The sequence below is a fragment of the Corvus kubaryi genome, unplaced genomic scaffold (genome assembly GCF_017639235.1).
Source record: "Corvus kubaryi isolate FWS band 111438036 unplaced genomic scaffold, C.kubaryi_AGA036_p1.0 37392, whole genome shotgun sequence".
NCBI lineage: Eukaryota > Metazoa > Chordata > Aves > Passeriformes > Corvidae > Corvus > Corvus kubaryi.
Window position 1 is genome coordinate 6,663,810 of NW_024581131.1, and position 13,977 is coordinate 6,677,786.

At 42.3% G+C, this 13,977-nt stretch overlaps 1 protein-coding gene across 5 annotated transcripts in view; it reads right to left on the reverse strand.

The window, feature by feature from the left end:
• The window catches only part of TSPAN4 (tetraspanin 4), a 431,876-nt gene that overhangs the window by 21,186 nt on the left and 396,713 nt on the right, over positions 1-13,977 (reverse strand). The window lies entirely within an intron of this gene.

The following is a 13,977-nucleotide window of genomic DNA, read 5'->3' on the forward strand; positions in this document are numbered from 1 at the left end:
ACACTTCTTAATGCCTTTCTCCAGTAGAGCTGGTATCTATTACAGGTATCTGCACTTTGTAAATAACATGAGGAGTTCCTCTTCTGAGTTTACCTTCATGTTTCCCATCACAGAGATCTCTAATACATGTTTTCCCTTCTCACTTAACCACCAAAGTACTACAGGGAGACTGGACACAGTTTAATCACTCATTTTCGCAAATGAGGCCTACCTATGAAAACATTCATCTACATACAGCATTTTCTTTTAGCTTAGTATCTTTAATTGTAACCAAGGGCATTAATGTGTACTCTTCCTTACTGGAAAACAGACAGACATGGTGTACTCCCCAGTGATTGCCCCCCTGGCACTTGTCATTCCAACTGGGGAGGGCTTGTGTCTAAAATGATGTAACCAATGTTAATTTTCAGTTAACAGAGGTAGCAAAGGTATTCTGCTTCTGCCATACACTAGGACTTTCCTTCTGCTTTGTGCAGTCAGAATTGCTTTTATCAGCAGCTGTCAAAAACGTGGACACAAAGCACCTTGCACAGTGGAAAAAAGGAATTTTCAACCCACTACACCATAATTATTATGAAGCAAATATAAGATTACTCAACAGTATGACTCTACAAAAAAACTATGACCCCACAAGTTCACCATGTCCAGGAAGCCTCTGCTGTATGTGCAAAAGATCGTGCTTGATCTGTCCCATTCTTTTGTTTCCCTCCTGAAAGTTTACCAGCATCATATTGAGCCAGTAATAAAAGAGCTTTGAGGCAGTACAAGAAACAGCACAAGTTAAAATTAAGCACAACTTAATCTCAGCACCTTAACTACCATGTGAGGCCTTTCTCACAGATGCCTTCCTTGAACAGTAGGTGCTGTGATCCCCCTGTAATTATCATGTAAGCTGCTTTTGGCTTTACACAGAGATTATACAGAGTCACTGGTATGTTAATTAGAAGAGAGCACCAAAGCTGAAAGCTGTCATTAAATTTGGAATTAGCTGAGAAAATTACAGGCAATAAACGATAAACTTATATGTGTTGGGGATTCCTAGCATTCATTTCAGAATTAGATTGAACTGTGTTTCAGCTCTGCACTTACCCACCCTCAAGCTCCCTGTGTCTCAACTGGACATGCTGTGGTCTCCAGCAGAGCCATCAATTAGGATGGAAGGGCATGGTTGTGATGCCAGTCTCAGGCTTGGAAATTTAGTTAATGTCCTCTCAGAGGCAATGAGGCAAATTAATTGTTGAAAATCTAATCCGTATTCAGAAACTGACAGAAGTGAAGAGGAACAGGGTAACTGAGGGCAGGTGAGGACAGAAATCCAGCTAGGCGATCTCCTCCCTCAAAGATGAAAGAGAAAGGTCTATTTTGAATATTAATTTATCTCACTGGAGAATATCTGCCCTGTAGAGTGAGAGAGCTACACACCAGCCTTAGGTTCATATCAGCACTAATATGGAACAAGGGAAAGAACACTGATTCTTATCTGAAGGGCAAATGCCACATTAACAAAAGGATGAAAAATGCAAAGTTTGCCTTTCCTCACTCAAGTTTTGCTTTGCAATCTTGACATCCTATTTGAGATTGATACTAACGTAATGATAATTTATAACTTAAAATTAACATTCACAGAGATCAAGAGCAAAGTTTTGGTAGTCCAGGTGTGCCTTAACATGGCCTCAAGAGATTGTGTCACCGAGGGACTGTGTCACCAAGCATTCCTGATCTGCCTTCTACCTGGAGAAGCCTCACTAGCAAGCAACTTGCTGAGGCAAAATGAAAGCAAGTCCTCTCTTCCTCATCCAATTAACCACTTACTTTAAAGTGCCAGGCCTTTATACTGGGAATACAACTGGCATCAGATTGCCATATTTCAGAAACTGTGTAACCTGCAGAGCATTCGTCAAGAAAACAGGCACTATGGGACCAGCTCTCCCACAGCTATTTCAGAAAGCCTCAACATCAAGTCCTGCACATGGTATGACCCATCATTATTTGTTGTTTTGAAAACAAAGTGCTTGCTTGAATCTTGCTTGGAAGAGGATGTAAGTTTTTTTAGAAACCCACACTATGTGACTCATTTCCTTCTCTCTCTCTTTCACCTCTATGCAAGCTACAACTTTGAAAGAGGCAAACATATGTTGTGAAACAGTACTGCTAGATTGTTTTACCTTTTCATTTCAAGTCCACTGACAGGGAAGGCATCTGGAAATACCAGTTTTACACATATACACACAGAGAGGACTTTATATTTATTTGAGTGATGGTACAGGTAGGATTTTACACAGTTCTCTTTTACTGAAGTTTCCATCTGACCTTCTAATCAAGTGTGCTGTACATACAACAGTGTGCTATTCTCTGAAGAGCAGTTGGTTTTAAATCTCTTTGTCACAGAGCTACTCCCTGAAGCATTCACACTCTTCTGCTTGCTTACACTAGGGTCAGAAAGGTGTTCATCATCCCCTAGGAATAACCTTGTACAGAACAGTTGTACACCCAGAGTCTGTGGATGGCCACTGGGCTCCAGGAGAAAGGGGGAGCAGGGATCAGCCTGTGGCCTCCTGGCACTTGTGTCTGCAGCTGAAGTACCAGCAGGAAGCCCCCCACCCTCTGTCTCTCCCCGTTTCCATTTGTTATTAATGTGTTACCTTGCATGAATTAATCAGTGTTGAGGCAGCCTTGGACTTCCTGACAGCCCAGACAAAATTAAACAGGAGCACTGCTCTTGTTCACACTGTGAGGAGCACAGGCTCTACGTGCAGTCCTATTAAAAGCACATTGACCTCTGCTCAAATAACCTGTGTACAAGGTTATAAGATGGGTATTTTTCTCCTAATTGAAGCACTGCTTGAAGCTCTAGACATATGATTCCTACTGGCTTTGACTAGAGTGGGGTAAGAAAAACTCAAGGCCTATTTGTGGGGCACAGCTGACAAGTGCTCTTCCAGGTCCTCCTGTTTTCTTCTAACCTCTGTTTTTTTTCTTTCCTCAAAATATTTTTAGAATACCAGGAACTTTTCAATATGCCTTTATTCTAATTGTAAGTTTGATTTAAATGAGAACTCCCAAAACACCCCCAGCTGTCTCTTCTGCCTTTAATTTGAATTTTTCAGAAAATGATCTTTCTGAAAATGAAATGCTGCGCCACAGTGATTCATCACATCTCCTGACAAATGATCCCACCCAATATTCACCAATCTGTCAGCGTCCCTTGTTTGTCTCTGTGCTATCAGTCCTCAGCCAGGCAAAATGTCTATCTCAAATCAGGGACTGAAGCATTATATTTAATATTCTGCAATTTGAATCTGCTGCAATTTTCCATACACAAGCCAGGCTCTTCACAAATCACAGCTCTAGTGAAGTACCTCAAAGAAGAATAATAAAAACTCTCTGCAGGCAAACTGTTGCTCTAAATGAGGTGCCTGTTTTTAGACATGGAATGCCAGAGATTTCTTTAGACAGAAGAGTTTCTGAAAGATTTGGCAGCAAGAACCTTCTATCAATCTGTTAGTGAAGAAGAGAAAAATTCTTTTCCTCCTTGGAATTCATTGGTCAACAGATGAGAGGTGAAAGCTTCAAGCTGGCACGTCATCCATGTGAATTCCTGTGAGTCCTGGCTTCAGACATACCGGAGCCTTGCCCATGCTTATCAGCCCCTTCAGGTTTCAGTGGTGTTTCTGGTAAGTTAAACGTGTCCCAGTGTGGTAATCCACTACAATCCGCACCTTCAAGAGAAGAACTTCTTAGAGCAGGGCATGCATATTACTGCACTTTATCTAAGCTAAGATCCTGTTGCTACTGCAACTGAACTGACTTCCATTAGGCCCTAATAGGGCCCTTAAGTCTCTCACTGTCCTATTACAAAGACTTTCTAAAAAATATACACTGCTCTAAGGTGGAGAAGTCATGAGCACAGAGTTTCAGGCAATGAAGGAAACTCAGTATTTGAACTGGAGAAGGGAAAGCTACAAGAGATGTGGCAGGACTGGCGAGAACCTGCCACGGAGGTCAGGGAAAGTGGCTGGAAGCAGCTGATGCAGTTAGAGAGAATAGGCAGGGATCTATCTGAGCCTCACCTAAACTACAGCTGGGACAAAACATCGCTTAAAAAAGTCTTACTCCAACCTGCATATAAATTCAGGCCAAATTAAAAAGTGTTTTCCTTCTTAATCTGTATTCCCTTGAGGCAGCTACTTAAGCTGTAGCAATGTACACATAAGGCTGGTTTTACTGTCAGCTTTGTCCCATCGTTGCCTCAGAAATCCAGAGCCTCCGAGCAGAACTGTGGCTGGCTGGCTGACAAGCCCAGCTGGAGAAGCCAGCACACTTCAAGAGGACCTGGGGCTGTCAGACTCCACCTTGTCTCCTTGAATAAGACAACCTAGGAATAATTGAGGATGAGATAAAAACTGTGTAACAACAGCAACAACAAACTCCTGCTTAGCACAGACATGCTGAAAGCACTACATGAACATTCTACACTGCAAGCACCCAGGTTCATAACTAATTCCATCTCTGTTTTACAGATAGGGGACTGTAGGGGCCTTCTCAGTTCCTGGGGGTGGTTTCACAGACCTCTCACTCTCCATCTAAATGAAAGGCTTTGGAGTTTATGTACTTACTGTTAAGGCATGAAACAGAAGACAAATAACCGTTCCCTGAGAAGCCCAGTCCTGTAATTTTGCTGCTGATAAGCAGGAAGAAGTGCTTTGAGCAAAATATTTTGGGCAAACGAGAGAATTGTGTCTGTGCAGAACACGGGTATTATCAGCACTTACAGCTAATATGACGCACGACTGTGATCAAACTGAAGCTCCACCAATACTGAAGAGACAAAGTCCTTCCACTGTCCCAGAACACTGAGAGGGAAGGTGGCTTTGCTGCAATCTTCTCTGGAATAAAGGTCAATAGAAGGCTTTGGAGAGATCCTTATTAATTCCTTCTCAACTTGTTAAAAGCATGAGATGTCACTTAGATGGTGGCATAGCCTTTAGGAAAAGGCCAGAGGATGCCAGCAGCATCCCCAGCTTTTTAACCTGCAGGCAACTGGAGACTTTTCATTTCAAGCCTCAATGCTTTCCTACCACAATCTGAACAAAAGTTCTACCCAAAAAGTCCCCTAAACTGGAGAAAGCCTCTCAGCAGTGTTCCAATATAGGTAAGCAAATATTCTTGACCTTTCTGGTGATTGCTTCCCCTACCTCTGTCTCTCCAGCAGAACAGGAGAGGCTCTAAGGAAATGACAAAATATCCAATAGCTTCCCACCGGGCAAAACTTTTAATTTAATGCCTGGATAATCATTCTCTACAAATAGCAGGGAGTGGGAAATCGAATGTAAACAGAAAGTGCCTAATCTATAAGGTCATTTGTGGGAGCTTTTGCCTGCTAAGAAGAGATGAGATTGATTGTAGCAACAGGTAAGGCTTGTTTTAAATGAGATGTCCCTGAGCCTGTCTGTAAGAAGCTGAGAGCTGAGAGCAGTAAATGCTCTCCTCACCACTGAGATCTTCCTTATACTATCTGCCTATAAATAGAAATCTTTTAGGAGTTTAGTAAATAAGAGATACTGCATGACTTTTGGTGATATTTGGCCAATATAAGGGACAATATATGAATTTCTTGCCAGTATCAATGTTGCACATCTCCAGGATGCTTTGCTCAGCGCTGTAGCATTCCCTTCCTTGCTTTATCTCCAAATGTGAAATAACTTCAGGACTTAATGTTTAGGTTTTTTTGTTTTGTTTTGTGGTTTTGGTTTTTTTTTGTAATTGCTTCCTTTAACACAGAAAGCCACTAGCTAGTGAATTCTCTTCTCCTAGCTCGACTGCAAAAGCCAACATCAGGCATCACTTTATGGATCTTCTAAACTTCAAAAATATAGCTGAAATACTTATTTCTCTAGCAGTGTTTGATATCAAGAGAGATGCACTGGCTGTTTAACTTCAGAAGAGCAAAGAATACTGGAATAGAAGATCAAAGGAAATGATCTGGGAGCAAAAAGAATGAATGTTTCTGAAACCTACTGGCACAGATCAGCTGAGGTAAGACATTCCAGATGTGCCACAGGCTCTCTACAGAGTCTTGAACAGTCACTGTTTCTCTTGTGTTTCGGCTATTTATAAAGCACGAATAACCTGACAGTAGTCATGCCATAAAGTTAACAATATAAATTAATAAATAATTTGAAGTAAGTATTTGAATACCAAGTCCACCCTGGAAGATGAAGCCCTGTACACAATCTGAGACAAGGAATGGAGTTTCTAACCTGAGAGAGAGAGAGTAACCTTCCTGACACTTGGAGCTAAAACTGAGGCTCATCAGGAAGCAAAAGGAAGGACAACCACATCCAGCACTGGCCTAGAGCAAGCAACTGGTGAAGCTGTAAGAGAAAGAGTCTCCCACTATGTGCTCTGGCAAGAACCAAGAAGTTGCAATACGGTTCAGAACAAAAAGATAATAATAAGATACTACCACCACTACTACTAATGTTGTCAAAGAAATTGGGTTTTTCAAACCAGTGTTTCCTGGGTCCATGGTTTGTGCATACAATTAATTACAGTTTCAGTCACTTCTGCACATAAGCACCTGCTTGTGCTAGAGTGCAGTCATCAGCAACCAGCTGAAGCTGCAGGAAAGGAGCCACTGAAATGTCCCTGAACTTTTCATACTATTAAAATTCAATGAATGCCACAGCAGCTTTAGTGCCTGTGTTTTAAACAGGAGATCACAAGGATGGCAAGTCACTAGGTTCTGCAACTCAAAATTTTTCATGCAAGAGCAAATTCAAGTATTTCCAGCAAACAGCACCTGATTTTGTCCAAATGAATCCTTTAAAAGTCCAAGGGAGAGACAGGCATTTTATCATTGTTTAGCTTCCTATTATGGCTGGTGTAAGGGGAAATACACTGCTCTGTAGCCAGAGGCCACTGCCATGCAAACTGTTCTTAGGCACAGCAACAGCTGAATAACTTGTTTGTCAGGTGCCCAGGTTTGTTTAAATAAAGTACATCATAACAAGCTCAGAGACACAGGCTCAAAATGTTAAGCTGCAGCTGTGCAGTCTCTTGGCTCATTTAGAGAATGAAGCCAGTAGCAGAGCCAACACCTTATTTAAGCTGTCTGTATGGCACCTGAACACAGGTACTTCCCAATGAGATAGTTCAAGACCTCCTTAAAAAAAAACCAAAACCAACCAATCTTCTTTATTTTTAGTGAAACTAGGGGTAAAAGTTTTAAATATAAATTCTTGGCTTGCTGTTTAGTGTTTCAAAGGAGTTTGAATGCTGCAGCAGACCTGGGGAAAGGGCTGGGTGAAACAAGGCAGGTAAATCAAATCAATTGCTTACTCAAAAGCCGGACACTGCTAAGTAACTACCATGTTATTAAGTCAATTCTTCTTAACCATTATGGATTTTGGTGACAAAAGCCTCACCAGCGTGTTGGAGGAATTTCAGGTGAGTGAACACTGAAGTGCATGGTTTTTATGACATACCTAATTACAGAGCATTCAGGATACATTTAATGCTGATGTTGTAGAAGGAAACTTTTGTTTACATATAAATAAGCTCTTCTTCAGATTATTAAGCTGGTTGGGGCAAAAAGGATGCTCATCCTCAACAGCAGTGACACCAGCAAAGCTGGGAGTCATCGTGGTCTAACTGTGCCGTTTCTTTTCCAGAATGAAACTCCCTTTGCAGCAGGTTTTCTTCATATACTTGCTCCAAAGCTCACTGACACAAAAGAGCTTCTGTTCCCTTTCTCCAGTTACGTTTCCCACCAACTGTTGTTCTCAGCAAGCCTCCTCTGCCTTCACACATCAGCCTCGTTTTCCACAGATCTCACAACCTACCCTCAAAGCCCTCGTCTCCCTCCTGTGCCACCCCTCCTACTCACTTCAATCGTCTTTCCCCACACGTGGTCCTGATTCACTCCCTTCCTTCCTGTCCCAGTAAATGGTAATTTTGCCTTGATCTCTAGTGGCCACAGGAGCACACCTGTGGCGGGGTGTAAAGACTCCTCTGAACTATGCTCATGTATTGAAATGCCATGCACACTGAATCCAGGCCAGTGGAAAAGGGAAACACTCCTCCTTTCAAAACCTATGCTTATGTTGAACATATTCCCAGGTTATCTGTATTCAGCCTCCTTACCTTTTTTTTTTTCTTTTGAAATTTTTAAACAGATAGTCACTTTCATTTGTCCTCAACAGTCATCAGTATAACCTCAGATAAGCAAATTGGGAAGGATGCTAATTAGCATGATACATGCTGTTGAGCCTTTGTTTGCCAAGAGACATGAAAGGTGGCTTGCATTTGTGTTTTGAGCGCTAACAACCTGTTATCTCTAACTATACAGACCCAAAAAAGAGCGCCAAAAAACATCCCCCATCCACCTAGGGATGCACGAGTCAATAGAGCTTTAGATCCAATTAGCTGCCACAGAGGCTGCAGGACTGCAGAGGCAAGTGAAAGCAGGGAGACAAGGCACTTCCCTTGCAGGAATGAATGACCACTGTGTGATTAGGTATTAGGAACAGTGACATTGGACACATAATCCTTTGCAGACGCTGCAGACTGGGCAAGGGGAAGGCAGCACTTTGCTCACAGAGATGAAGAACTTGGCCATTTGCCCACGGAGCCATTTGCTGCAGCCATCCCATGGGATCAAACTTGGCTTCAATTATTTACAATACTAATTTACTTAGCTTAAAGGTGAATGTGAGAGTGCTCAAATAAGAGAGAGCACTACTAAAATATCAGAGGCAGAGGGATAACTAAGGCAAATCATGCCCTGTGCTCCCACTGTGGTAAGAGAAGATGAATGAGGCCCCCACACCACGTAACTGTGGGCTATCTGCAAATCCATTTACCCAATTAACTTAATTTCCTCTTACATTTATGTAAGAAAAACACAAGCCAAAATAGAGATTTGTCCACTGCTGTAAGGTAAAAACAACTCTGCAAACATCAAAACAATTACACCCTCTCTGTATCAGACCTCTGGTGTCCCCTAGACTTTGCTGGGGCCATGGGGAAGGCTTTAAGCTCCCACAGTTATTCACAGGCAGCAGCATTGCCACCTCTTGGTGTCAGAGCTGCTCTGCTGAACACAGACCTCAGCTCCACTGGCATCAGTAACAACTGGGCAAGCTGCAAAGCTGCTGGGGGAGAGGGCTAGCTAATTTCCTCAGGGATAGAAATTTTCCTGATTCCTTAGAACAAGGAAAACAAATGTCTGCTGATAAACCACCTTTCTCTGAGCTGGAACTAAAACACCCATTTAAAAAGCAAACCAAAGCCACTGAAGAGTTAAAATCTGCTACTCTGCCTGCAGAAACTTGTCTGGAAAGAGTGATTCTGTGGAAACAGATAGAAAGAGCTGTGTCTTCCTAGATCCAGGGAATGTTAATCCTTTGGGGAAAGTGAGGTTTGCACACAGCCTGCTTTATTATTCTTAAGACAAGCTTTCTCTGAAATTAACTTACTTTATATAAATAATGCTGTGAGCAGAACTACCATCATCCTTGGAGGGAACAGAGCAGCAAGCTAAGTCAAGTGCACTACAGTGGGCTTCATTCCTGTGGCAGCATGGTCTCTGCTCAGCCTGGAAGTAGGAAAAATGCAGAACGCACCCCTTGAGAGAGAGGGCAGCAGAAATCCAAAATCCAGGGAACAGACAGTGGGCTTTGGAGGAATAGCTGGCTACCTGGCAGAAACTCAGCAAAACCATTGCAAGAGCTGCCCCTGGCCAAAGAGCAGAGAAGATGATGATGTCCTTACCTATCTTTTCTTCCCTGAAAAAAACGTTATTGTCTTCCAATCACATGGATGTGTACTTGGAAGAACAAAGGATATGCTGAATGCCAGCTCCTCAGCTGGCAGGAATCTGCCTGACAATGGAGTTGCTCGCATTTCTGCAACTTTGCATTCTCACGTGGTATCTCCAGTGGCTCAGACCCACGTTTCTGTGAGGGTACATGCAAGCTTGGAAACCATTCCCTCTCCAAACACACAACCCTGACACATTGGGTGTTCTGACCTTCAGCAACTGGAATCACTTGGTTTAGTCCCCAGGTAAGCTTTTCAGTGATGATATCATAAACTGGTAAACAAAATGTCTTGGAAAGCTGGTAAATAACCAAAGCAACAGAAGTGAGTAACTGCTATTAAACGCCTCCCTTGTTTTAATGAAACAAACAATTGCAGCTCTTCAATGCACGTCACTGAAAGCAGATTTAATTGTGAATGGAACGATTTGGGACTCAGTCACTGCAAATGAATAAACTACATGGAGATTGCTTTCCATAATATCAGAAAACAAGCAAATAAACAAACTGCCAGTCACAATTATATGGCACCAAATGCAAGTTTCCAACACTCTCTACACTTCCAATAATGTGAGAACAAAGCCACATTTCTCACTGGAAGTCACGTGAGTCGAATGAAGAAGGAAATACGGTTGTTAGCCCATATGTTAAACAGAGATAAGTGACAGTGCCTTCACCGAGATGCTGGATGTTCCACACAGAAGAGAACTGGATGTGCTGTTTTTGCACAGAAGAAGTGGCATTTACCAAACAAGCAGCAGATGCCCTGCTAAGCGGCACCAAAGGTGCTGTGTTTTCAAACAGGCAGTGTTGGAGCTTAGGGCCTGAAATGAGCTTCTGCCATGTGCCAGAGCCCCTTCTAGAAATGGCACCAAGGTGCTCAAAGCAACCCAGGCAGACTGAACCACTGTCCATGAGGGTCTGGTTTGTTCAGGAACCATCTCTGTCAGAGGGGGGAGTTATCCCTTGGAGAGGAGCAGAAACTAAAGTGAAAGATTAAACCTGCCACATGTGACAACGGTCCCAAGAACACCTGTGAGGATGCTCCTCAGCTGCCTCTGGCTTGTTTTGAATTTACTGTTCATGCTTCTACCTTTCAAAATGAGCCCCTCTTTCCTAATTAAGAGACTGACTTTTTGCAAAAGAGAAGCATTAATCCCAAGTCTCTCCTTAAAAGTGGAAATTGACTGCTCCCTCTCATCCCCCTTGGATTCTGTGATGTTCAATAATACTGCCTGCAATAGCTCCAAGACTTTTTTTTCCCATGGGGCATTCATTTGGGTCTCTGCACCTACCTAAATTTAGTAGTTTTGACACCTCTGAAGAGCTCAAATTTGACTGAAATTTGCTATCAGTGTCAGGGGGTATGGGGGCACAAGAGGAAAAAAAAAGTCACTGCAGCCACATTGAATGTATTTTAAAAAGTAAACCTTACAAAAAAGAAACATTATTAAAAACAGAGGATTCATCCAGTGGTGTTGTTAGTGGGTTCTTGACCCAAAGTTATTTGGTATTTTTCTGATGCTATGGAAGGTAGTATAAAAATCACTGCTATTGAAATTTTGTAGATGCCACACAAAACTTGCCATGCATTAAAGAATCTGCTGATATCACTTGGCCTGCTTGGTTACAGAGCCTCAGGGCTTATCCAGACAAATACCAGAAAAGATATCTAAGAAAAACATGTGAGGTCACACTGGAAACTATATTATGGAAAGCAGGAAACCTGTAGAGGGACTGAGGAAATGGAGATGGACATGCTCTGAGGGCAATGCTTCCAACTCACAGAGGAAGCAATCATGGGTTTATTCAACATCAGCTGCATAAAGGCAGAGTTGTGTCACCACCTCTGCACTGCAGAATTGATATCCATGTTTTCAAAAAAACTACTGAAAATCTGAAAAGATTCCAGAGAAGACCTACAATAAAAAGCTACTGAGAAGTGTGCTTTCCTTCACATGACTAACATTCTTGGAAAAACTAAATAGAGTGACAAGGTTAAAAAGCAGCGTAATTGCAGCCTTCAGGTACCCACATGGAGCAGCAATTCTCAACAGCGGACAGCACTTTATTCCACCACAAAAAGACATAATGAGAGTTAATGGTTAGAACTTTTAAGACAGACAAATACAAGATAGAAACAAGGTGTAATTTTAACCATGAAGCAAAAATAAATCCTTGGAACAAATTATTGATGAATCAGATGCAGTCAATGATGCCTTTAAATCAAGACTCAAGAATTTTGTAAAATTACAACTCAGATGTAATTAGTTTGATGACAAGAATACTGATTGAAGCACTATGGACCATAGAGGACTGTAACTGTTTCATCTCGTCTTAAAATTTGCAAATCTTTCCAGCAGGCCACAAGCTTCCCATGGATACAGACTTGGTTATTCATGCCATATTATGTCACCTATGCCCTGCACTTTGACCTTTGCTTCAAATCCATCCTGAAAGAACAGCTGAAATAAAACATATCAGTCTCTCTAGCACATCCCATCCTGGGACTCAGGCACTGCTCCTCTTGAACTGGCACTTGTGATCCGGGACACAAATTTTCCTCAATCACAGCCTGAGTTATCTCAGTGAGCTCCATATCTGCCAAATCCACATTTCCCTTGCCCATGTCAACACTGGCTGTCCTCTGGGAACCGTGTCATCCAAGTGACAAAGGCCAGCTGCTCCAGAGCCACCATCTGCAGCAGGCTCTGCAGCACATTCATGGCATTTATCTCAGAGGCTGCTTTCACGTGGCTTCCCTGGTTACAGTGTGGGAGCCTGCATGCCCTCAGCCCCCAGGACTGTGGCTGCAGGGGACAGGCCAAGCCTGAGGAGTCACAGGTGAGCAGCTCTAAGATGGGTTGCATTAATTCCCCTGGTACAGGCAAGCACATTTTAGTCCCCCTGACATAAAGCCAGGACTCCAAGATAAACAGCAAAAAGTGCCTTCAGTTTAACTTTCAGCAATGAATGCTCCATGATTATTTTGTCAGTCCAAACAACTGAGTACCTTTAGCTCTTTTAGTTTCGTAGGAACACTCTGCCCCTTACCTGTCCTTTGTTCCTTTCCTGTCCTGCCAGACACTTCCCTGAGAATTTGCAGCAGTGGCTTGGCAGGGTGCAGGATCACCAGGACCATCTCCAGTCCACACCCTATTAATGCTCATAAAGTCAGGCATATAAACGCTGGAAAAAGCAGTTTTAGCAAGAATAAAAATCTGTCTGAGACCAGTTCTGCTGTTTATTTGTTATTCATCATTGATCATTTTCCTTCAACACATTTTCTTCCATCTGTCAGGGGAGTGCAAAACAGCCTGTTTGGGTCAGGATGACAAACTGCAGAACCTAAATATTACATAGTAGAGAGTCAAAGAGAATGCTTTTTGAAAAAACCACAAAACCCGCATATTCACCCAGCAGCATGAAAGAAATTGCAGGCTGGGATTAGTCTGCACAAGTCACTTCATCCAGAGGAGCAACCTTGTACTTTTACCAATACTACCAGCTTTTACCAATACTACCAGTCCCATAATACTGGCATGGGAGTTTGTAAAATACTCCAGATACTGAACCCAGCAATTGTAGTTGAGAATTTTTGCTTTTACTAAAAAAGGATTTATTATGAGATGTTGAGGCCTTGTGGTTTATGCAAAAAATTAGTAAGAAAGAGTTATATTTGTCATTCTGCCTTGCTGCTGTTATCTTACATGATTTCATCCAGTGAAGGCTGGCAGCTCCTCAGCTCTGCTGAAACTCTGGCATAGCTCCATGGGCTGATGATAGGACTATTCAACAGATGCCGTTGCTATTTAGACTATTTCTACTCGTTCAGAATCTCACAAAATAACAAGTACTGGACATACAGTGCCTTCACCTGAGCATCAAAATGCACTTACAAAAATTATCAAAGACCATTTCCTTCTTGTGATACGCCTGTGATTTTTTGGTTGTTGGTTTTTTGGTTTTTTTTTCCCAATCATCAGATTCTATTTAAATCTCATTTTTTTCACAAAGCATGACCACTTTAACAAGAGGCAGTGTTCACATCCCCTCAGCTGCGTACCTGTGACCAGCAGGAGCTCTCAAGTGGTCACACAAGAACTGCTTCACTGTGCAACAATTTGACAACAGCTGGTGAAGTCTTAGCTATGCC